The 18,717-nt window shown below is 45.9% G+C and overlaps 1 long non-coding RNA gene across 2 annotated transcripts; it reads right to left on the reverse strand.

Annotated features, from left to right (window-relative positions):
- Positions 1 to 1,826: 1,826 nt before the first annotated feature.
- Positions 1,827 to 16,696, reverse strand: LOC123001473 (uncharacterized). 2 transcript variants are annotated; one of them, XR_008956227.1, is made up of 6 exons: positions 16,228 to 16,696; positions 9,685 to 9,784; positions 6,559 to 6,663; positions 4,007 to 4,124; positions 3,627 to 3,747; positions 1,827 to 2,499 (listed from the first exon to the last, which is right to left on the reverse strand). It is a non-coding gene; the product is annotated as an uncharacterized LOC123001473 (long non-coding RNA). The 2 variants fall into 2 exon arrangements; XR_007190160.2 differs by lacking the exon at positions 16,228 to 16,696 and having other exon boundaries at positions 9,685 to 10,236.
- Between the last annotated feature and the right edge of the window lie 2,021 nt (positions 16,697 to 18,717).

Below are 18,717 nucleotides of genomic sequence, written 5' to 3' on the forward strand. Positions count from 1 at the left end.
GATGGACTGGGCTCCGGCTAGTGGCACCCGGGCCCCGGATGCCGAGCTTACTCCAGCGCTGGACCCCCGCCCCATTGCCCACCCTCCCAGCCCAACGTGCGTCTTTTTCCCCAGCCAGCTTCTGGTGTCTGGATTCCCCCGTCTCTCTCTCTGAGTATATTTGACCGAGATTAAGTGTCACTTCCCCAATGGCTCTGGAGGCTCTCCCCACTTTCCTGCTCACACCCGCCGTCTGACTACCCCTCCTGGCACGGCCCCTCTCTTCTCTGCCTCACTTGGGGGCGTTATTATAATAAACAGTCCGAGCCACTGGCTCCCGTGTCTGCGTGTTTCTCCGCCAAGAAAATTCCGGCGGGGGTGGAAATCACTTCCCCAGCACCAAAGAGGGGTCCAGGTAGCTCTCAATTAGGGTGTCCCCCTATTTCCAGGGAGGGATGTGTGACTGTCACAAAAACTAGAGGGCGCTGTTGACATTTCTGTGCAGTACCAGGGATGCTAATAAAGGCACAGCGGTCCCTCCCGGTGACCGTGCCGAGCATGGTACCAAGGAGCGCATGGGGGAGACAGCACTGGGCAGAGTTAGGGGCCCATAGGGCCCTAGCCTTCTCTCTTCTCCCCTGCGGTCTCCAAAGATGGCGGTGCAGGCGTCTCAAAGGTCAAAAATCCAGCACCCACACGAGCTGGCAGATCACAGAAAGGGACCGACCTTGCTGGATGGGAGGCCGGGAGGGTTGAGGGCTGTGGCAACAGGTAAGTGAGTTCCTGCCTGAAAGGTGTTCTGGTTCAAATCATTTTTATCGTTAGAGACTTGGCTGCCTGCCAAACTGCTGCCCCCACAGGAGGGATCAAGGGACCCTTGGTTCCCCCAGTTCTGGACCTTGGAGTCTCTACCCCAGGTCCCCCCTCCCCCAGCCCACAGCCTCTCGCTACAGTGAGAAGCCCAGACCACCTGCAGCAGCCCCTCAACTGCACATCGCCTATCCTTCCAGATCTTTCCATGGCTTCCCTTCTGGTCTCTCTGGCCTGGACACCCTGCCCTGTGCGTGCAAACTTTCTAGCTTCTTGGACAGAGACAGCCTCCACATCCCCTTAGCTTAGGGACCTGTTGACCTTAAATGCACCTAGATCCTTCCTGTGTCTGGGTGCACTTTTGTCCTCTAGGAGAGGGGGGGGTGGGGCTGGCTTCCAGTCTCTCCTGCCACAGTGCTCCGAGGCTTCCTTCCATTTGCAGGACACCCACCCACCCCTCTTATGCTTAGCTGGGGGCTGGATTCCAATCACCCCCCCTTCCATTCCAGTGACTGATTCTCTGCACCAGCCCTGCCCCCTGCCTCCTTTGGGGCCTCAAAGACAAACCCAGTCAGCCACCCCCTCCCTCTCCTGCTGCTCCCACTGCCTCCCAGAAATCATCTCCACCGGCCACCTCCCTCTTCCTTCCTCTGCCCTCTACAAATCCTGTCTGAGAGGTCACACTCTCTTGAGGAGCCTCTTAAACACTGCTTCCTCTGCCCCCCTTCTGCCACCGTTTCTCCACAGAGCTGCTCTCTAAGGAGCAAAGAAAGCTTCCCCCAGGGGGCAAGGCAAGAATCATCTGGGGAGGCCCGGAAACCAGCAGGTCCCTTGAACTTTTGAGAGGTCCTGGGCAGTCCCACTTGGTTCTGGGAAGCCCAGCAAAATGCTGACCCCACCTCTTGTTCCCTACCCCAGGGCAAGATGCTGCCAACTTCTGTCTGCCTGGTTTGGGGGAGGTTATCTTACCTCTCTGACAGTCTCCTTCTTCTCACCCGTGGACTGGCAATGTTAAAGAATAAAACCTCTACTGAGTATTTTAAAAAATCAAATTGGCTTTATTGAACAGTTCCTGAATCAGGCAGCATCCCACCCAGCACACAGAAAAAAGCTTTGTGCAACTGCAGAAAAAGAAAGATCTGTAAAGGCAGAGGGGAGGGGAAGGGGAGGGTATTATCAAAAGAGGGTACTGCCTTAGGTAAGGTCTCCCTCCTAAGGGCCCAGGAGGGGTCTATCTGTAAATTTCCTAGCGCTGCCCAGGGCCTCCAGGTTGACTGGTTAGAAGTCACATTCCTGGGGGGATTGAAAGGACAATCAGGTTAGGTATTAAGTCTTGGTTTGCCAATGTGGGGCCTTAACATAAGTGACTCCATGTGGAGCCTGTGGTTTTCTTTTTAGCAATATCTCCCTTTTGATTAGATTCTAAGCTTCACTGAGACAGGTGACCAAAATGTAGGCATTCTCCGACCACGGTTGGTCACAGGTCACAACTTCAGCTTCACAATGGTTTTTAAGTCATCTCTACACCCAACATGGGGCTTGAACGCACAACCCAGACATCAAGAGTTGCATGTTACCAAAAAAAGTTGCACGCTCCACCAACTGAGTCGACCAGGTGTCCCAAAGTTCCTACTATTTAAGTCAGTTGTCCTCTTCACTCCTTTTCTGACAGTCCAGTCTTCGGGGGATCCCATGCTCGGTGGTCAGCAGCTGCAAACAAGCATTTAGAGCTTTTGAGAGAGTACAATGCACCAGCAAAATTACGGTGATTATTATGAACAGCATAATCCCTGATGACTGGGGTGCACTTCAGAACCATCATCTCTAAGACCCAAACCAATCAGAACCTAGTAAGACAAACCTAGACCCTGCAGAAGGGATCACCGTATCAAGCCCACGGGCTTGCTCAGTGATCGCATGCCATTGAGTTTCACCCTCCCCAGAAGGGTTAATCCAGGTACAGCAAGTGGTGTTGGAAACAACACAGACATCTCTTTGCTCGGCTGAAAGATAATCAGAGGCTACCCTATTATTAAAAACAACTTTGGCTGGAGAGTTGGAGAGATCTTTGTTGGTCAGGTATTGTCTCAGTGACAGATTCTGTGGATATCTTTAAGAGTTAAGGAGAGGTTTCTGATCATATTCTCTTTTTTTAAGATTTTATTTATTTATTTAAGAGGGAGAGTAAGCGGGGGGGCACCTGCGTGGCTCAGTCGTTAAGCGTCTGCCTTCGGCTCAGGTCATGATCCCAGTGTTCTGGGATCGAGCCCCGCATCGCCCCGCATCGGGCTCCCTGCTCAGCGGGAAGCCTGCTTCTCCCTCTCCCACTCCCCCTGCTTGTGCTCCCTCTCTCGCTGCCTCTCTCTCCGTCAAATAAATAAATAAAATCTTAAAAAAAGTGAGAGAGCACAAGAGCACGAGCAGGGGGAGGGGCAGAGAGAGAGGGAGATACAGTCTCCCCTGCTGAGTGCACAGCCCAACACCGAGCTCCATCTCAGGACCCGAGATCATGACCTCAGCGGAAGTCAGAAGCTTAACCGACTGAGCCACCCAGGCGCTCCTGATTTATATTTCCTCCTAACCAGGGAAGTGTGGCTCTGCCAAAGGAAGCAAATCCTGAGCTGTGAATGCCTCCTAGTAGGTCTTTTCTAACTCAAAGATGTAAATCCAGGGGACTCAACCAATGAGCTGCCTGATTTCACTTGTAAAAAGTTGGGGGCACAGTGAGATACCCTAAGAGACATTGCCTGGCTGTGTCGCAGCCATCTGAACATTCATTGGCCCAAGGAGAGCGATAACCACCAAAGACAAAGGACAAGCCCGGTCAGGGCACAAACCTAGGTCCACTAAGGTGCTGCTGTGAACGGACACACAGGCGCTTTGGATGACAAATCCAGCAGTCTGAAAGGCCAAGGTTAGCTCCCTCCGCAATGGCCTGAGACACACCGATGACCAGTGCTAGAGTGAGAACAAGAAAGGTTTCCTTTTCAGTTAATGTGCGAGGTCTCGATCGGCATCTTGGAGGAAGCAGTCTACCTCGATGTGGGCTGCTTCTCTTCCTGGTCACTTGGGCGGGCGGTCCCCAGCTCTGCGTAGGACCGGACCTCAGGTGGAGCCTTTCCCAGCTCCAAGACGTTTGGCTGCCATCTGGAGGACCTGCCCCAGGTCCTGCCCTAGGTCCCTTCCAAGGACTTTCAAGAGCGGTCTTTGTTCTTACCAGTTCAGACGTATCTGTATTGGAGTGTACTTGTCAGATTCCTTTCCATGAATTCCTCTGAAGATAAAGCCCGTTTGCAGGAAGCTTTTGTAGAAGTCTCTGAGTACAGCAGTAACTACTGATAAATGAGAAAAGACTTGAAAATGACCTGGGTAAATATCTGAGGAGAGTTCATTATAATGTAATTGACAAAGAAATTTGGTTATTTTTTGTGACATACATTTTAAGATAGTAATTAGAATTACAAGCACTTACATTATACTAGGACACGTCAGATTTCCAGGAATTTTACGTAATTTCTGGACATGTATATAGACATCTTCTTATTTGATAATGTTCCCCATGTAATTTAATACATCAAATAAACCTAATTAGTTTAATATCTCCCTTTTTAAAAGGAGAGAGAACAAATTCTTTGACGTGTTCTGGGAAACTTCTGAAATAACCCAAAGTTAGGGCAAGGTCAAAAAGACTATTTAGGATTCAATTTGGGGGAAGTTCATAAAAAGTATCAAGAAGGTTTTAAAGCACTTGATAGAGCCATAGGGCACTTTCACAACACTCGGTTGTCTATTTAATCAAAGTGACAGGACTTTGCAGGAAATACAGAAAGTTAAATGGTTATAAAAAACTTTGGCTCTTTTAACATTAAAAAGATTCAGGTTTTTTCTTTTTTTGTAATCGAAGACCCAATAAAGGCAAACAGAACATTTGTGTTTCTAGGCAGATTACATTAAAGGTAAAGAAAAACCTTTATTTACAATGTCTTATTAACAGCAGATCAGTAATCTAAAAAAAAAAAAAGGGAGAAAGAAGGAAAGGGCAGATCAATAATTTAGAAAGCTATCCTTTTTTTTTTTTAAGTTTTTGTGGGTTGGTTTGTTTGTTTTTAGTAATCTCTAAACCCAATGTGGGGCTCAAACCCATGCCCTGAGATCTTGAACTCACAACCCCGAGATCAAGAATCACAGGCTCTTGGGGCGCCTGGGTGGCACAGCGGTTAAGCGTCTGCCTTCGGCTCAGGGCGTGATCCCGGCGTTGTGGGATCGAGCCCCACATCAGGCTCCTCTGCTGTGAGCCTGCTTCTTCCTCTCCCACTCCCCCTGCTTGTGTTCCCTCTCTCACTGGCTGTCTCTGTCTCTGTCGAATAAATAAATAAAAAATCTTTAAAAAAAAAAAAAAAAAAAGAATCACAGGCTCTTTCCACTGAATCCACCAGATGCCCTGAGAAAACTTTTGACAGAAAAACCAACTTCTAATTTTGTAGCTGTGTACTTTTGATATTAAAACTCATTTTTATTTTATTTTTTATTATTTTAAGAGAAAGAGACAGAGCGTGTACGGGGTGGGGGGGGGAGGGAGAGGGAGAAAGAATCTTAAGCAGGCTCCATGCTCAACGTGGAGCTGGAGGCGGAGTTCGATCTCACAACGCGGAGATCATAACCTGAGCCGAAATCAAGAGTCAGACGCTCAACTGACTGAACCACCCAGGCGCCCCTAAAACTCATTTTTAAGTAAGTTCATTTTAACCTTAGCCAGCTTGATCGCACGTTAAAATTCCTTCTCAAAAATTCTTTTTCCACAAATCTACAACTTTCTTTTTCTTTCTGTTTTACATGCAGATTTTGTCCTATATTTTCCCTTTTTAAATACCCTCATTTTGGCACAAAATTACTATAATTTCCATCTACAAAAATGCATTTCCATTCCTCATAACTTCTTTTACTGAAAGCACACATCTTGCTTTTCTTGCAAACAGAGATGCTCCTTATTATTTCTAGTAGCTATAGTCACATGAATTGATTAGAATTCTTAACCCTTAGGAACCGTAATTAAAAGTAAATGATTGAGAACTGTCCTTTACATTAACATGCTCTGAATTGTTGGGGACTTGGGTGGCTCAGTTGGGTAAGCATTTGCCTTCGGCTCAGGTCATGATCCTAGGGTTCTGGGATTGAGTCCCGAGTTGGGCTCTTTGCTCGGTGGGGAGCCTGTTTCCCCCTCTGCCTGCTGTTCCCCCTGCTTGTGTGCTCTTTCTCTCTCACAAATACATAAGTAAAATCCTTTTTAAAAATACTGTGAATTTTCAGATTTATAAATACTTAGTATGATTTCTAGAAACATGCTTTTTAAAAAAAGTTTCTTAAGATGTATTCATTTATGTTAGAGAGAGAGAGAGCAGGGGGGAGGGCAGAGAGAGTCCCAGGCAGACTCCGTGCTGAGCATAGAACCCATGGCAGGGCTCCATCCTACAGCCCCAAGATCATGACCTGAGCCCAAACCAAGAGTCAGATGCTTGACTGACTGTGCGACCCAGATGACCCTAGAAGCATGTTTTTTTTAATAGAGAATTTCTCAACATGGCATAACACGTGTTTACTAATAGATGCAATTATCTTCAGTTCCTCTGTAAAAGGAAGCAAAAAGAGGATAAGCCTCTGTTCAATAATTAACATTTCAGTATTTTATCTTATTTGGAAGTGATCTAGATATACTATGAATTTAACTTAATGCATCACTTCACTTAGCAAAACTTAAAAATTTCAGGTTACCAAAAAGACCCGAGGAAGGGGTGCCTGGCTGGCTCAGTCAGCAGAGCACGTGACTCTTGTTCTCAGGTTCGTGAGTTCCAGCCCCATGTTGGGTGTGGAGCCTACCTAAAAACAAGACAAAGAAGATGTTTAAAAGATTTGAGGAAACTTTTTTTTTTTTTAATTTAAGTAATCTCTACTCCCAGTGTGGGGCTCGAACTCACGACCCTGAGATCAAAAGTCACATGCTTTTCCGACCGAGCCAGCCTGGCGCCCCATGAGGAAACTATTTTAAAAGTTTATCTAAAAAATTGTTATCTTACTTACATCTATCCAATTTATTACTTCTTAACAATTATGTTTAGATTACCCACAAAAACTTCATGAAACGTTAGATAAAATCAAACATTGTCCCAAGCTATTCTTGTTGACAAATCTTGTAACAGAGACAACGTGACCTTACTTGATTAGTAAACCGGGTAGGATAAAAGTATTATATTTAATGCTAATAACTTTAAAGATGTGTCTATTTTAATTAAACCAACAACCTTACCTAGCCTTAGGTTAGATTGCATGAACCTGAAAAGCATTTTTGTTAGTTTCTACTATATTTCTGAGATTTAGAAATATTTAATTTATAAGTGCTTCTTTTTAACCCAGTTAAATAGAAGTCTTTACAAATTAATTCTAGCAACAACATCCAGAGGTAGAAAAGGTCACCCATGTACAATAAACATATAAATAGAGACCTTATAGTTATGGTTTTAAATTTTTTAAATTTTTGATGTGGGTATGACATGCAAAGCCCTAGTTTATAAAAGAAGAGTTGGATCCAAATTGTTTTTCTGGCAGATGGAACACGTTAAGGTCGCCTGCTCAGATGGCTAAAGATTCTTCTACCAATATTTGTAAAGAAAACACGTGACTTTTCATTCGTCTAAGTTTCAAATGGCCTTCTTCCCTTTTGTTCTACTTCTGGAAAGAATTACCTTGGGTGAAATAGGCAAAGGGAATTAAGATTTACAGACTTCCAGTTATAAATTTTAAAAAGAGGGGGGAAAGAAAAAGAATGACCTCCGTGAGGTTTCTACTTCTACTATTTTTATTCAAAGTCCCAGGGAGAGAATTCAAATCCCTCCAAGAAGGACTTTGGTTTTTTCAAAGTCAATAATTTACAAGCCACTTGAGATAAATAGGGGAGGTTTGGGCGTTTGTAAAGAAAGGTGAACTTTGAATTGCCTCTAGAGCCACACGTCGTTTTGTTAAGATTTGTAAGATAAGGACAGTCGCCTTTACTCCCTCTTGTGAAGAATTGGATCGTAGCCTGGGTGTGAAGGACTGACACAGTCATCCACCTATGTTGGAAGCTTTGTTTGTTTCCGGGTACATTTAGCTGAGAGAAAACCCCCTTGAGCCAGCCTCCATCAGTCTTTCCAGGATCCCGCCTATAGGTTCTGAGGGTTTTTTTGTGTTCGTTTGTTTTTTTTAATTCAATTAATAAACATATGGGGTATTATTAGTTTCAGAGGTAGAGTTTAGTGATTCATCGACTTCAGGTGACGCCCAGTCTGAGCGGGGTTTGAAGAGGAAAGAGTCTAACTCTGATATTTACGAGGATTTGGCAAGGTTTGGTTTTGTTTTGCTTTTTAGATTTCCCTTGGCTGTCTAAGAGAATAATGTAGCAGTTTACCAGAAAATCCCTGAGTCCCATCAGCTCTGGGAGGGGCTCACGGGGCGGTGGAGGTGGGGGGGCTTTGAAGGTAGATATCGGGCTCTCTGTAAGGTCATTAACTTGGTGGACTTTTGTCTACGGTCATGTAAAGACAGTTCAGATAGAGGGTAACTAGAATGAGGACTGGAGTAAAGGATAGAGGGAGGCAGTAAGAATTATGACAGTCTTCCAGTCGCTTGTGTGACTTCTGGGTCTTTTTAGTTTTTTATCAGCTTTTTTGCAACGAAACTTTCAATAAAGCTATTTTTGCAATTGCGAAGCCTTTGTTTTTATGTGCACTTCTCATAGGATCTGTCTGTTTGGAATGTTCTGCATAATGGCCACTGTAATTCTAGGTTGTAATTCCCCTGAGGGCTGGTAGCCATTTGGTAAGGCCCGAGACGCAAATGAAGTTGAGCCCACACTGCTGTCCAGCCATATCCAAACGGTAAATGGGGTGTAACTCACATTTCCTTCTGGCCTTATTTTGGGGGCCCCCACCTGACAGTTACAAAGCCAAGTTCTTCAAGACACAAATCACACTTAGTAAGATTCTGCCATTTTCATAGATATTTATAGCTTCTGGAATGGCAGTTCTTAGACATAAAATAAGCAGATGGGCTAGAAGGTGGTACCCTTGACTCTCTAGAAATTAAGGATCCCACCTTCATTATTTATTTACTTATTTTTATTGTGTTGTTTTGTTTTGTTTTCAGTTTAGCCTTTGGGTTTCTCGAAGCCAGACGAGTACCTGAGAGAGATACACTGTGGAGTTGGTGTTTCACACTGTGTCACCTCATTGCACAAAAACTGTGTGTTGATCTAAGCCATCCTGTGACCAACTTGTCCTAACACAGGGATCTTCGGGTCAGGTGGCACGTGCTCTAACAACTCTGAAGTGCTCACCCCATGCCCACCAATTTCTGTGGCTTGCTGGCCTCCAAGATCCCCATTAGCAATTAGCCTTTACCTCAGGAGCACATTAACAGAAACCAAGAGAAACCAAGGAAACAGACTTTGGACACCAGCTGTACCCAAAGAATTAGGGACTGGGAAGAGGACTGAACAAGCAGGCCTCAAACAATGGGAATCCAGATTGATTCCAAACAAATGGACAATGGCTTCCACCAGCAGCTTCCAACATGGAGTCTGAGGACAGAACTAAGGGCTGGGGTTTAGATGTCACTGCAAACCAGCCCACAGCAAGGCCCTCACACCACCAGCAACTCCACAGGCAGACACGGGGACCTCAGATTGGACCTGGGGCAAGAAGTTCCAAACAACCAGGCACCTGAAGACTGAACCAAGGGCAAGGGCCTCAGGTTTCAGATGGAACCATGTGCCAAATCAAGCTGACCCGATAAGCCCTGGACTGGAAACCAGTTAGATCTGGAGCTCATCGCAAAGAGAGCCCAGCTCCCAGCTGAGAGACTTACCCACAGCCCTCGGAAACGGTGAGAAAGACAGTGAACTCAAAAAGGTGTTCGCAGCACCATGCCTATCAGCAGTCTTCTTCAATCTGCAACGCCACCAAATCTGTTAAACAACAAAAATTCAACTCCAGCAATTAAAATGATCAAATTGGCTTTATTGAACAATTCATGAATCGGGCAGCATCCCACCTAGCAAACAGAAAAAAGCTCCGTCCAGCTATAGAAAATGAAAGGTTTGCAAAGGCAGAGAGGAAGCAGGAAAAGGAAATAATTAGCAGAGTGTATTGTTTTAGGCAAGGGAAACGGAATGGGTCTATCTGTAAATTTCCTAGTGCTGCCCAGGAAATTCTAGTTTGACTGCTTAAAGGTCACATTCCTGGGAGGGGTCGAAACTGCAGTTGGGTTAGGTATGGAGTCTAGGATTGCTGATGTGGGGTCTTAACCTAAGTGACTCCATTTTGGGCCTGTGGTTTTCTTTTTAACAAGGATGACAGTAGCTCTCTCAGGGGGTGTCATGCGGACAACTGAGACAAAAGTGTGCTCAGTGCTTGGCACGCAGTTAGCACTCCCCGGGCGGTAAACTCCTCCTCATCACACTTAGATTCCAAGTGGCCGCATGTGCAGTTTGTGTGCGGAACAACTAAGGGAATGTCATTCACCAGATTGTGATGTGCACCCTCCCCAAACCCAGAGTTCTACCACATGGCAGGTGCCAAGTATTCAAGAAGTGAGATGAATTAGCCTACGTTTGATGAGTATATCTAATACACATACGTCCAATACGTGTGCAAGCATGCATACGTCACACCCTCCACATCCGCAATCTAAACAGAAGTGCCCGCAGCCACAGCCAGGCCTGGCTGCTCCGTCTTCCTGCCTGCCAAAGCTGCATCACCACTCACCTTTTCTTCAGCCCCTTCAGACTCCATCCCAGCTGGACTTCATCCGCCTCCTCCCTCATCCCAACGTCCTGGAATGCCATTCCATCTTTGTCCTCGCTGTCTCTCGAGGACCTGTAAGCACACTTTCTGCTCTTCTCTTCTGGTCTTCCGTGTGGGTAGCTTCCTCTGTTCAGAGCACGGGGTGGTAGGGTCCTGCTGGGGAAGCCCTCGCTCCTGCTGCCTCCAACCCACACAGCGCATGCCGGGTGGTCTTGATTGAGGTTGTGTGGCAATCTAAACTCCACATCTTGATGACTAAGTGCCGTTCTCCATAGCTGCTGCCCCTGGTTCTTTCGGAACCCCCTCCCCGGCCTCCCATTTTTCTGCAAAAACGAGGCCACATCAGAGGAAACACCCTCTCAGCCCGACTTCTCCAGTCTCTCAGAATATCATCGGAGTTTTGTCCTCTAGTTTCTCTTTCTTTCTTTTCTTTCTTTCTTTCTTTCTTTCTTTCTTTCTTTCTTTCTTTCTTTCAAGATTATATTTATTTATTTGACAGAGAGAGAGGCAGCGAGAGAGGGAACACAAGCAGGGGGAGTGGGAGAGGGAGAAGCAGGCTTCCCACTGAGCAGGTCCAGGGCTCGATCCCAGAATGCTGGGATCAAGACCTGAGCCGAAGGCAGACGCTTAACGACTGAGCCACTCAAGCGCCCCTGTCCTCTGGTTTCTGAGAAAGTGGGGTCTCAAGTGTCCCAGAAATCTTGCCATGTGCAACGACATGGATGGACTTTGAGGGCATTATGCTAAGTGAAATAAGTCAGACGAAGACAGACAAACACTGTATGATCTCACTTAAATGTAGAATCTAAGAAAAAAAAAACACCAATAACAATACAAAAAAGCAAAAAAAACCTACCTTAGAGATATAAAGAATAGATTGGTGGTTATCAGAGGTGGGGATGGGGGGTGAGCAAAAGGGGTGAAGGGAGTCTAAGAGGTACAAACTCCCAGTTATAAGATAAATGTCATGAGGATATAATGTACGGCATCACGACTATAGTTGATGATACTGTTTCATAGGTTTGAAAGTTGCTAGGAGAATAGTTCTCTTTTTTTTTTTTTTAAGATTTTTTAAGGGATGCCTGGGTAACTCAGTCGGTTAAGTGTCTGCCTTCAGCTTGGGTCATGATCACAGGGTCCCAGGGTCAGTTCCCACATCGGGCTCCTTTCTCAGTGGGGAGCCTGCTTCTGCCTCTGCCTGCTGCTCCCCCTGCTTGTGCTCTTTCTCTCTGACAAATAAATAAATAAATAAAATCTTAAAAAAAAAAAAGATTTTATTCTTAAGTAATCTCTACACCCAACATGGGGCTTGAACTCACAACCCCAAGATCAAGAGTCTCATGGTCCACAGACTGAGACAGCCAGGTGCCCTGCAAGGAGAACAGTTTTTGTTTTTGTTTTTGTTTTTCAGGCTCCACACCCATGACCCTAAGATCATGACCTCAGCCAGACGCTTAACTGACTGTGCCCCCCAGGTGCCCCCCCATCTTAACCACTTGTAAGTACAGTATAGTGACATTACATACATTCACAGTGTGGTGAAACCATCACTACCATTATTTATGAACGATTCTGCTATGAATCCTTGTATGCAAGCTTTGGTGTGAATGTACATTTTCTATTTTCTCAGTAGATTTGTATACATCCTTTTAGAGTTTCTCTATGTAAATACAAACAAACATTCTTATTTCTCCACCCTCTTTGCACAAAGGTAGCATTTTATACTCATCAGTCTGCACTCTCCTTTTTTCACTTAAACAATCTATGTCTTTGGGATATTACAGATAAGCCAGGGAAGAGACTAAATAATCCTATATGGTCATAAATTAGACTTGGGGATAACAGTATGAATTCCTGTTTAGCTTAATATAGGTACAGATGATTACATACAATATATTTATAGATATATGTGTATGCAAGGGTCAGTATATATATATATATATATATATATATATATATATATATATATATATATATATATATATATATATATGCATTTCCTTACTTTGTAAACTGAGAGGGCCCAAAGCAATGACACTCCGGCAGCAATGAACACACCAAGTGCTCAGTACTTGGTTTATAATACCACGCTCCAATAAATAGAATTGGGGCTTGTTGGAGAAACGTCTGATTCTAGGGCTGCTGCAGGAAAGGTACAAGATAAGCCCCGAGCATCCTGTGCCAGAAAGTAAGGAAATGCTCAAAAATAAGAACAAAAACAAAAAACACAATGATGAAAGTATGTCAAAGGTGGAGCATAATTCCCCACATCTTAAGTGGGTTGCATCTAGTGACTTCCTTCCAAAGAGGACAGTATGGGGGTGCCTGACTGGCTCAGTCCGTAGAGTATGTGATGCTCGATCTTGGTCATGAGTTTGAGCCCCACGTTGGGTATAGAGATGACTTAAAAATAAAATCTTTAGGGGCGCCTGGGTGGCGCACTCGTTAAGCGTCTGCCTTCAGCTCAGGTCATGATCCCAGGGTCCTGGGATCGAGTCCCACATTGGGCTCCTCCACTGGGAGCCTGCTTCTTCCTCTCCAACTCCCCCTGCTTGTGTTCCCTCTCTCGCTGGCTGTCTCTCTGTCACATAAATAAATAAAATCTTAAAATAAAATAAAATAAAATAAAATAAAATAAAATAAAATAAAATAAAATAAAATAAAATATAAAATAAAATAAAATCTTTAGGGGAGCCTGAGTGGCTCAGTCAGTTAAGCATCTACTCTTGATTTCGGCTCAGGTCATGATCTCAGGGTCATGAGATTGATTCCCACATCAGGCTCCACTTTGGGCATGAAGCCTGCTTGGGATTCCCTCTCTCCCTCTCCCTCAGCCCCTCTCCCACTGCCACGCTTTATCTCTCTCTCTCTCAAATAAATAAGCAAATGAAACCTTTTTTTTAAAGATTTTATTTATTTATTTGAGATACAGAAAGACACAGCAATTGAAAGAGCAGGACAGGAGGGCAGAAGGAGAGGGAGAAGCAGGCTCCCCGGTGAGCAGGGAGCCTGTGTGGAGCTCCATCCCAGGACCCCAGAGATTAGGACCCGAGTTGAAGGCAGACGACTAACTGACTGAGCCACACAGATGCCCCTAAGTAAAATCTTTTTTAAAAATAGGGCAGTATGAAAAGTGGGAGAGGGGCACCTGGGTAGCGCAGTCGTTAAAGCGTCTGCCTTCGGCTCAGGGCGTGATCCCGGCGTTCTGGGATCAAGTCCCACATCGGGCTCCTCTGCTATGGGCCTGCTTCTTCCTCTCCCACTCCCCCTGCTTGTGTTCCCTCTCTCGCTGGCTCTCTCTCTGTCACATAAATTTAAAAAATCTTTAAAAAAAAATAAAAAGAAAAGTGGGAGAAAAGAGTAACTTTACGGTAAAGAAACATGACAAACCCCACTTCAGGCAGCTGGTCAAGGTCAACATCAACAGTAATAAGTCATGTTGTTAGAACGTACCTTTGATGTGATGTGATGACAGCGGCATTTTACCTCGTTGGTTTCCTTCCCCAATACCCAAAAACTCCAGTCTGATATGAGAAACCATCAGACAATCTCACCTGTGGGACATTTTACAAAACACCTGCCCAGTATTCCTCAGAACAATCAAGGTCATCAAAAACAAGGAAAATCTGAGAAACGGTCACAGCCAAGGTGAGCCTAAGGAAAACAGACAGCCAAGCGTGATGTGGTATCTTGGATGGGATCCTGGCACAGAAAAGGGACATTCGGTAAAAACTAAGGAAATCTGAACAAAGTATGGGCTTTAGGGGCACCTGGGTGGCTCAGTCGTTAAGCGCCTGCCTTCAGCTCAGGTCATGATCCCAGGGTCCTGGGATCCAGCCCTGCACAGGGCTCGCCACTCAGTGGGGAGCCTGCTTCTCCTTCTCCCACTCCCTTTCCCACTCTCCCTGCTTGTGTTCCCTCTCTTGTTGTCTCTCTCTCTGTGTCAAATAAATAAATAAATAAAATCCTAAAAAAAAGAGAAAAAAACGAAGACATTCTTCTTCAAAAAACAACAACATCGACTGCAAAGTATGGGTTTTAGTCAATACTAATATATCAATATTGGCCCTTAATTGTAATAAATATACTGTACTAAGGTAAGATGTTACTTATAGGGGATGTTGGGTGTGGGGGATACAGAAATTCTCTGTACTACCCCCACAATTTTTCTGTAAGTCTAAATTTATTCTAAAATAGTTAATTGTTTTAAGTAATTAAAACATACATTGGAGATATTTTTCTACTGGTGTACAGAGAGCTTCTTTAGGATTTTTTTTTTAAATTTTATTTATTTATTTATTTATTTGAGAGAGAGAGTATGAGGAGGAGCAGAGGAGAGGGAGAGGGAGAGAATCCCAAGCTGACTCTGCACTGAGTGAAGACCCAGATGCAGGACTCGATCCCACCACCCTGAAATCATGACCTGAGCCAAAACCAAGAGTTGGATGCTTAACTAACTGAGCCACCCAAGTGCCCCTTCTTTATGGATTTTTTTATAGCTGCATAGGATTTCTCCTCATTGACGTACCAGCTCTCTGCTGAGGGCTGTTCCCAATCTTTGACTCTTACAGCCCTCTACAATGAATGACACTACAAACATGTCATTTTATGTGAAGCAGCTATTTCTGTAGGATAAATATCTAAAAGCGGAATATATTTTTATAAGATTTTTGTTTATTTATTTGAGAGAGAGAGCACACGTGAGCCGGCACAAGCTGGGGGGAGGGGCAAAGGGAGAGGGAGAAGCAAGCTCCCCACTGAGCAGGGAGCCGGACTCGGGGCTCGATCCCAGGACCCTGAGATCATGACCTGAGCTGAAGGCAGACGCTTAACCGACTGAGCCACTAAAAGTGGAATATTGAGTTAGAGTATATACATCAGTAATTCAGTATATACTGAATGGCTCCGTACAGGGGGAGTTTTTAGTGCCACCAGCAATATAAGAGTGTACGTATTTCCCCACAGCCTTGGTCCACGCGGTCTGTGGTCGAACTTTTGCATATTTCTAATCTGATAGAAGAAAAATGGCTTCTCGGTGTCCTTGTACTTTGCATTTCTCCTATTGCAAGCGAAACTGAGCAAACACTCAGGTTTTGCTTGAATGTCCTTTCATTTTCTGTGAGCGGTCTCTGTACATTCTTCGTCCATTTTTATACTTGGTTTCCGTGGTTTTCCTTATAAAATTCTAGGAGCTCTTTCTATTTTAGGAAGATTTGCCTTTGCCTGCCACAGGGGCTGCAAACATTCCTCTTTGCGTGTCTTTTGTCTTTCTGCGGGGTTTTTAATGTCTGCCCCTGGGACCCCACCCCTCCCACCCCTCCAGCCCCACGGCTTTCCTCAGGCCACACCTGGCCCCTCAGAGCCACATCCCAAAGCCCATTTAGTTCCTCTTTCTTCCTGGTGACATCTGGCTCTACACTGAAGACTCCTCTTGTGCGTAAATCACTTTTACTGGGTCCTTTGTCTGGCTTCCGGGATCACACATTCTCATTAGAACGTGGAAAACAGAGAAAAGCAGACAGAAGAAAACCAACATTCACCTGTGACTCCACCTCCCAGGATAACCACTTCCTGCTTCTCAAGGCCTACGTGTGTATTTACTTACCAAAGAAGCTTCTAGAATCTACCGGCCCTTTGGGAACTGCTTATCAGCGCACTTTCACAGCTCTCAGATTTCTGCTGGTACGTATTTGGTCTCCACAGGTGGGTAAACTGGTAGGAACTACCCCTCCTGCCCATCCCCAGGGCAGCGACCTTCTCTCTCCTGGACAACCCCCACCCCAATTTCTCCTGCCCTGCCCAAGCTTAACCGCTGCCCGCCTGCCTGCCAGAGACTCTCCGGCTCATGGGTCTTCAGAAGCACCTTCCCCCTGTTGGAAACTTGGGCTCATCAGCCCATCCCCAGAAAGATCCCGCTTTCCAGTCAGAAGGGCCCAGACGCGCCCAGGCATTGTTTCCAGCCCACGCCCTGCAAGCTCCAAACGTTTCCTGGAGTCACCCCACTGTTTATCTCTCTCTGCTCAAGCTTTTGCTCACCTGGGCTCTGCTCCCCCCCTTCTCTCCTGCAGGTCTCCCACGACGGTTTGTCACACACACTCTGCCCATCCTCTGCCCCCAGAGCACCCACCCCCTCGGCCTTTTCCTTGGGATCCCTCTCTGAAGCCCCATCCCCCCCGCCCCCCCACACCCTACCCCACCCCTGCCACTCCTTCTCCAGGCCTCAACTCGAAGGTCTGTCAGGCCTGAAGGAGGCCGCCTCTGAGAAGTTCCACACACACCCCAGCCCCAGGTCCCGTGCTGGCCGGGTGCCGTGGACTGCTAAGGTGCCAGGAGCTTTCCCTGGCAGAACAATCATCTCTCCCTATTGTAATTTCCTGTTTACTCCTCTGTCTCCCCTACTGATACGCCAGGGGCAGGGCTGTCTTTCACTGACGTGTTTCAAGTGCAGGCACAGGAACACGAACTATGTTTGTTGACTAAGGAAAGACTGGGTTTCCCAGCTAACGTGATCACTCCCCATTTTAGCCTTCAAAGCTTCCCACCGAGGGGGCCTCCTGTAGGGCCAAGCTGGTCCCCCGTTGGAACTGGAACCCTCCTAGGTCTGATGTCCAAACTCCTCTCCCTCTGCTGTCTTCCTACCACCCTTTACCAGCTCTTACAGAGGTCTTCTCTGAACCTTAGTTTTGTCATCTGTCTAGAGAAGAGAACACTAAGGGGAAAATTGTAAGGACCACATGAATCATATACTTTGTAAATGGCGATGTGATAAATGAAGATGAGATGTGGCTACATTATAAAAACGGCGCTACTGTTCACAGGGCAAGTTTTCCATGCCAGGCACCGTTCTGATATCTCACTGATTATTGATGCCTTTTCATCCTAAATCAGCTCCATTCCAAAGAAAGGTAAACTGAGGCACAGACCACTTAATAATTCATTTGCCTAAGATTCCACATTGGGGGTAGAAGAACTGGGATTTGAACTCAGGCAGAGCCTAATTGCTTAACTACCACCACCACGTCTCTATTAAATAATATGTAATACAGTAGTATTATTTGGTCAGAGAACTGCCCTCTTTGAATAAAACACCCAATCACTCAACCACCCTCTCCTGGGATGATTCTCACTCGAATGGTAATTCTGTAGGTAGATTTTTGTGTAGATATCTATTTATCTATCCCAAGAATGGAAACAGGTTTAAAATGCAGAAAAGAGGGGCGCCTGGGTGGCGCAGTCGTTAAGTGTCTGCCTTCGGCTCAGGCCGTGATCCCGGCGTTCCGGGATCGAGCCCCACATCAGGCTCCTCCACTATGAGCCTGCTTCTTCCTCTCCCACTCCCCCTGCTTGTGTTCCCTCTCTCGCTGGCTGTCTCTCTCTCTGTCAAATAATAAATAAAATCTTTAAAAAATAATAATAAAATAAAATAAAATGCAGAAAAGAACCGTGCCCGTATTTTTGGTTCCTTGGCATTTGCGTCATCAGCGTCAAATAGAATAAATACCCATCAGCTGAACTACACGGAGTCTAAGCATCTGCTTTGCCATAACTGGCATGGAGTTACCTTCAGCGGTACGGAAGATGTGTAGTCCCCAAACCCACCCCTGCGGGTCTTCCAAGCACCTTTAGGCTGAGTTTCTGGTCCCTTCCCTCATATTTGCAGAATTTCCTCACCTAGAGAGAGATGGGGGCAAGGGAAAGGAGGGAAGAGACCCTCCTGAGTGGGGGCTCTCCCCTCGGATTCACAAAGGGCAGGAGAAGAGAGATAAAGGTTTGGTGGCCACTGAGTCCTTCTGGGTCTGTGACTCAGGGCACACACTGTGCTCCCCTGGATTGCCATGGGGGTGGCATGGCAAGATCACCTCCACATAGGTTCCCCTAGTCTCCCCCTTCTTTGCCTGTCCTACTGCCACTCCCCGATGCCAACTTTATGCTTGGCACAAAGCACCAACTCCTGCCCGTGGGGGCCACAGAAGGGAGGGAGGGCAGAAAAGGGACCGTTTCTGGACCCAAGGAGAAACCGAGTGTAGAAAGGAGGATGCCCCCACCCCGCCCTGTGAAGAACAGCCAGAAGCAAGAGGGCTGCCTCCTGGTACCA

The sequence above is a fragment of the Ursus arctos genome, unplaced genomic scaffold, assembly GCF_023065955.2.
Source record: "Ursus arctos isolate Adak ecotype North America unplaced genomic scaffold, UrsArc2.0 scaffold_29, whole genome shotgun sequence".
NCBI lineage: Eukaryota > Metazoa > Chordata > Mammalia > Carnivora > Ursidae > Ursus > Ursus arctos.